Raw genomic sequence first — 6,926 nt, forward strand, 5'->3', positions numbered from 1 at the left:
CCCTTAATTAAATTGAATACCCTTAATATCCTTAATTAATTATGTCCCTAGCTTTTCAAACCTCAATGTTGATTATTTCAACATTGGGATAACCATATAAACAAAAGGTTATACTAACTGCCAGCGGGGCTAACTTTTCCTTTATTTAATGTGTTATCTCCAAAAATTATCTGTGCAGGAAAGAGACAATACATAAGTGTTGTAAAAAGCAATATCTATAAAAAAAACTTAAGGCTTAAATTCTCATTTAAACCCTTTAAAAAATAGCGTACCTAATCGCCATATCAAATATGCTTCAAGCTTTAACAATGATGTCTTCTCGTCACTACCTGCATTCTTATTTACCACTTCCAGAATCTGCTATCTGAGTTGGGACACATTTTGTTTAAAATTAAAGAAATGTTTAGCTAGTAACGTTTCTTTTTTCACTTTCCTTACTCCCCTTGGTAATCTCTTCTTTATCTTCCAGTTTATAATATTTTATTATACTCGTCCTCTTTATTTTTGAATAACCTATCAAATGAAGTAATCCTTCTTGTCCTTATAAATGGCTTTTAGGAAGCCCTTTGGTGACCCCTGCAGAGTGAAAACTACCTTTAAGTAACAAATTATTCTGCAGGATTTTTGTACAAATCTGCGGTAAAACAGCCATCAGCATAAGTAACTTGTATATCCAAGTAATTTACAGTAAGCAGACCAATATTCATTGTAAATTGTATGATATCGACAGGGCCGGGCCAAGGTATTTTGGCACCCTAGGCAAGGGCTTCAATCAGTGCCCCCCCACCCGGTATTGCCATATTACCATTTCCACCCTTACCATTTATATTGCCCCTTGTACTTGTGCCAGCAGCCATCATGTTGCCCCATGTACCTGTGCCAACGGCAGTCAATCCCTCAGATTGCTCCCAAGCGCCCAGTCTGTACCTGTGCCGACATAAGCCAAAACATCCATCATATTGTTACCCCCATCATATTGCCTGTGCCAGCAGGAGCCAAAAATCCATCATATTGCCCCAAACATCTGTGTACCTGTGCCAGCAGCCACCATATTGCTCCATGTACCTTAACCAGCAGCAGCCAATCACTCATATTGCCCCCAATCTGTACGTGTGTCAGCAGCAGCCAAAAAAGCAACAATATTGCCCCCAAATATGTACTTGTGCCCGCAGTAGCCAAAAATCCATCATATTGCCACAAATATGTATCTGTGGCAGCAGCAGCTAAGAGGGAGGTGGGAAGTGCTTCTGCCCACATTACGAATCACAGGGAACAGGAGGCTGGAACAGGCAGTTTATAAAATTGAAAAACTATTAAAGGCCAAGCAAACCAAGGTTTAAAAAAAAAGAAAAAAAATTCCCCTTAAAAGTGTGCCCCCAGGGGGTAGCCTACTCTGCCTACACCTTATTACTCACAAAATTCAGACAACAGCTCAGAAGGTGCAATTTTTGGGCTTTTTAGGTGATTGTCCACTACACTGTGTGTGTGTGTGTGTGTGTGTGTGTGTGTGTGTGTGTGTGTGTGTGTGTGTGTGTGTGTGTGTGTGTGTGTGTGTGTGTGTGTGTGTGTGTGTGTGTGTGTGTGTGTGTGTGTGTGTGTGTGTGTGTGTGTGTGTGTGTGTGTGTGTGTGTGTGTGTGTGTGTGTGTGTGTGTGTGTGTGTGTGTGTGTCAAAATACTTCTCTGAAATATATTTTCTCACCACTGCATTCATGCACACACAGCTATGGATGTTAATGTGAGAACTGCAGGTTGTTCTTATCACCAATGGTTAAATGTGATGAAAGACATTAGGCAGTTTGCATTAGCTGAGTTTTCTTATCTAAGCTATGAATGTTGTTTCAAGTAATTGAGTACCCCAAGTGTTTACAATGTTTCAACCTGTTACCTGTAAATGTTCCCTTGCCTTGAGCAAGTCATAGCTTTCTTTTAGCTTTTTCTCCTCTTAGGGTAAGGCCACATGAGGAGATTCGGGGAGATTTTGTCGCCTGGCGACTAATTGCCTCGTCTTTTGCACAGTGAGGCAACTTTGGGCGACTATTGAAAACGCATCGCCGCGTGTGCATTAGCGCAGGCGACTTTGCATTGTAGCCTATGGGGAAAAATGCTGAGGCAGTTCGGGGAGATAGTCGCGCAAAAGACGTGGCGACAAAATCTCCCCGAATCTCCTTGTGTGGACTAGCCCTTAAGGCTAATGTCACATTAAGGGGCAGATTTATCAAGGGTCGAATTTCGAATTCATGGGAGTTTTTTAAAACTCCCATAAACTTCCATGAACTGAAATTCGAGTTCAAATCGAAATGTATTAATAAAAATAGAATTTTCAAATAAGAATCGAATTCAATTCGAGTTTTAAAAACTCAATTCAAGTTTTTTCTCCGAAAAAAACTAGAATGTCAGGAAGACAGCAAACAACTCCAAATTGATCCCAGGACATCTCCCATTAACTAAAACAGAAATTTGGCAGGTTTTAGGTGGCGAATAGTCAAATTTGAGTTCTTAAAGGGTCAGAGTATGAAAAATCTTTAAAATCGAATTTAAAAAAAAAACAAATCGAACTTTAACAATTATCTAGTCGAATTTGACAGTTTTGGCCATAAAGCTCGAAAATTGTAATGATAATTTTCAATTCGACCCTTGATAAATCTGCCCATAAGTGTTTTCTGCTGGTGGAGAAAATGTTAATTCTGCTCTCATCTGCCCCGTGCATTGTGTGCAGTGACAAGAAAGGCATGCAAGCCATCCCCATTAGTGCACATAAACCACAGGGCCAGGCCCAAATGATGTTAGCATAATAGCTCCTTTTCAGTCTGACAATCAAGATCATGGCCAAGTGATCTGAAATCATGTGGGGAATTTTGAAAACAATAAATCGACAAGCAAAATATTCTTGAGCAAACAAATATACAATAGAGGCCTATTATAAGAATTTGAACCTAGTGCAAAAATGTTTTTTTATTTTTTTAGCATAATCAACTCAATGCAAATTCTTTCAACATTTCAAAGATGAGAAAAAAATATTTGCAAACATTGAGAAACTTGATTTTCCTTATAATAGCGCAGGGTGAAAAACCTCATCTTTGATAAACCTGCACCCTTAGTAACTTATTCACTTTCTTTCAAAAAAACCTTGAGATTGACTTGGTGCCATAGTTGGAAGAAAATGTTAAAGATTACAAATCAGTATGGAGCAGCGCACAGTTTGGTTTGTTTGCAGGTATGGAAGGGAAAGGAGCTTGTGTTTAAAAGTGATACTGATACATTCCTACAACTGATAGAAAGTGTTGGTATCACTAGTAACTAGCAGAATTATGCTTGGTATAAGTGTGATCCTTCTTTTACTAGATTAGCGATGCTAACATTTTTCCATGAATTATAGGATGATATAAGTATCCCTTTAAGATGGCATTACATAGGAAGATTCTTTCATTTGGCTAAGTTGCCAAGCAGATTTTGCCAGATCAAGTCATATTTCTGGTACCCTCTTACAGAGTAGGTGAGTTGTATGAGAGGGAGCATTGATTTATCAGGTTTAGCCAGCCAGTTCAATAGAAAACACTTCCTGGCATAAAACAGTAGGGTAGGGAAAACAGGATTTTTTGATACTCACACAGTTAAATCTGTTTCTCTGTAGTCGAAAGGTGACACAGGAAAGACGGGGTTAAGCTCCACCCTCCAGATAGGGTTGCCACCTTTTCTGGAAAAAAATATATATTTATCTTTTTTCCCTATTAATAACATTGGGATCAACCATAAGTTTTACCGACCAGGCCAGTAAAATACCGGCCAGGTGGCAAACATACCTCCAGGTCACTTGCATAATAATTAATGGGCATGCCATACTTGGCTTAACCCTGCACACTGTGCTCAACAATCAGTTTGTCCCAAGAACTCAAGAACAAAAACATGAATAATAACTAAATAGACAGAATAAAGGCCAGGGATTATCCCCGACCTGACCAACTGGTCAATGGCTCGTCCTAGGGTGGGAAGCCCTGTGCCCCCCTTTCAACTACAAAGAAACAGATTTAATGGTGAGTATCACAGAGGGAATGATGTAAACCTAAAAAAGCAGTTCCGGAACGGCAGGGTAGGATGAGCCAGATTGAACATAGTTAATGTAAAACAGACTGTAACAACTTGCAGCCAAGCGAAGCCTCACCCAAGGAAATTGTGTCAAGTCTGTAAAATTTCATAAAAATACTAGCGGAGGACCAGGAATCTGCTCTGCAGATCTTATCCAGTGACTCAGAATTGCGCCACGCCGATGAAGCTCCCCTCGTGGAATGAGCTCTGATGCCTTCTGGTGGTGATTTTCCTTTTGATAGATAAGCTTGTCTGATGGTTTGTTTGATCCACCTGCCGATTGTAGTCATAGATGCTGGAAGACCCTTATGAGGTCCAACTGGGAGAACAAAAAGAAATTGAGATTGAAGAAAGGGTTTCAACCATTCGAGATACCACCAAAGTGCTCTGACTACGTCTAAATTATGGAGACGTCGTTCTTTGTCATTGCTGGAACATAGTGAAGAAACTATAATTTCCTGATTTATGTGAAAGGACGATACAACTTTGGGCAGAAAGGAAGGAACCATTCGTAGCAGGTCCGGACTGGCAATCTGTGTGTTCTGGCAAATGCCAGAGGGGCGCCATAGACAGTCACTATTTAGTGGGCTGGTCAAGAGCTGATTGGGCCTCTTTTGACTCCCAGTTCAGACCCGGTTCGTAGTACTGCCTTGTCCTTGTGGAAGACCAGAAAGGAAGGTTCACAGATGGGGCGGGGGGCTACTGCTGACAGCCGGTGCCACAGTAGCATAGAGGTTACCAGTGGGGGCCAGCGTACTTACCCAAGGGTATGTTCACAACGGCCAGACCTTCTGCTGACCGAATGGAAGACAGGCACTGTCTGGATGGTCGGAATAGCCATCCGGCTAGACAATGACCCCGGTGAAATGTTATATGGTGGGGGCTAACCATAAAGATGCAGGCAGCCCTGCTCCTGGTGTCACCCCGGGTGCCAGCCTCAACTGGATGAAGAACATATTTCCCCATAGGGGAAGTCCATCCTTCTGGTAGCAGGACACTTGAAAAACTGATTGTTGAGCAAAGTGTGCGGGGTTAAGCCAAGTATGGCATGCCCCTTAATTATTATGTGTCCTGCCTCCTGGAGGGCGGAGCTTAACCCCATGGTTCCCTGTGTCCCCCTAAGACGATAGAGAAAATAATTCTCGTGGCTGCTCTTGGGGTGACATCATCTACTATGCCTGAGAGGCATACCTTGGGGGTTAACCAATTTGGCAGTGATGTTTTGTCCTGGACATAGGCAAGAATCTGGGCCCAATAAGTTTGGATTAGAGGGCACTGCCAGATAAGATGTAGATAATTTGCCTCTGGGGAGCTGCATTTGGTGCACTGGGAGGAGTCTTGCCTTTTCATGCGGAATAATGGGAGTGGGGTTAAGTGGAGTCTGTGTAGGATTTTAAATTGAATTAGTCTATCCTCGGTTGAGACTAAACCCTGTTGGTTGACTCTTTCCAGTCATTGTCCTCTAACTCCAGGATGTATTTGCGCCAGGTGGTGCCTGCTGTGTTAAATGGAGGTTCAACAGTGTTAAGGAGAAGCAAGTATAGTGTAGTAACAAGTTTTTTGGCAGAGGTGTCTCTGAGAGCCAATTCTTTACTAGTGGTTATAGCACTCCCCTGGAATTGCATCCGGAGGGCCAACCTCAGTTGGAAATATAAAAGGGAAGAGCTTCTTGGGTTTGGATGCGTTTTAATTCCTGGTGAGGATAGTACCATCCATACTATGTTCTGGATATGCAGAAAAGTAGAATTGGGTTGCTAGCGAACAGAAGAACACATGTGGGAGAACTAATCTCCCTTTATTTACCAGAGATCTAAGCTCAGCCCTATGAAACCTGGGTGGTTTGTTTGCCCAGAGACTGTTTGAATAGCATCAAAAGCAGTAAAGAAGGTATGGGGATGGGAGAGTTAAATATCATATTTAGCAAGATGATCCTGCCCCAGATTGAAATGGGCAGGTTGGCCCACACTTTCAGTTTCTCTTTCATGGTGGAGATGATTGGCCCAGGATTGGACAGTATAATGACATTCAAATCCCTATATAGAAATATAACAATGCCAAGGTACTTCAAGGAGTCCACCAGACTGGAGGGGAAGGGGTTTATGAGTTGGATTCAATGTTCATGAATGGTGAATATACTCTACTTTTCCCAATTTATCTTTAGGCCTGAGAATTGTCCAAACTGGTCAACTATACCCTGGACTGCCTAAAGCGATCCACGTGAGGTGTCCTGGTATAATGTATATCATCCATAGAGAAATGAACTCTTCCACTCTCCCCAAGCAGAGACCTGTGATATTATCCACCTGGCGGATCAGGATTTCCAGTGCTAAGGTTAGGGAAAACAGGCGTTGTGAAAGAGGGTACCCTTGTCAGGTGCTCCTATATAGATTGAAGGTTTGTGATAAGTAGCTGTTGGCCCTGACTCTTGCTATCAGTTGTTTGTATAGTAGCCTAACCTATTGAGTGAACTGGTCCCCAAGGCCGAATTTTCTTTCTAGAGGTATGACCAGAGTCAAACATATCCAGAGATACTACTAGTCATAAGCCTTGAGCCAAGCAGATATTTAACCTATTTACCACCCATGTTGTGTGCTGAACAAGACTGATCTCAACACTGGAATAGCTGTGGTTATCTATAAAATGCCCCCCAGTCTTCATTCACCACCTAATACAGTACTCAATGGCATTTTCTTCCAAGTCTTAATATATAAATATTAAGTTTGTCATTTAGCATTGCTTATAGGCATGGATGAAGGCCATGAACTGGCCTCTTTTTTTCTTATTCTTTTTTCAGGTCTATTTATAAATATTTTTAATGTAAACATACTATTCCAAGCAGTTT

This window comes from Xenopus laevis, chromosome 5S (assembly GCF_017654675.1).
Source record: "Xenopus laevis strain J_2021 chromosome 5S, Xenopus_laevis_v10.1, whole genome shotgun sequence".
Lineage (NCBI taxonomy): Eukaryota > Metazoa > Chordata > Amphibia > Anura > Pipidae > Xenopus > Xenopus laevis.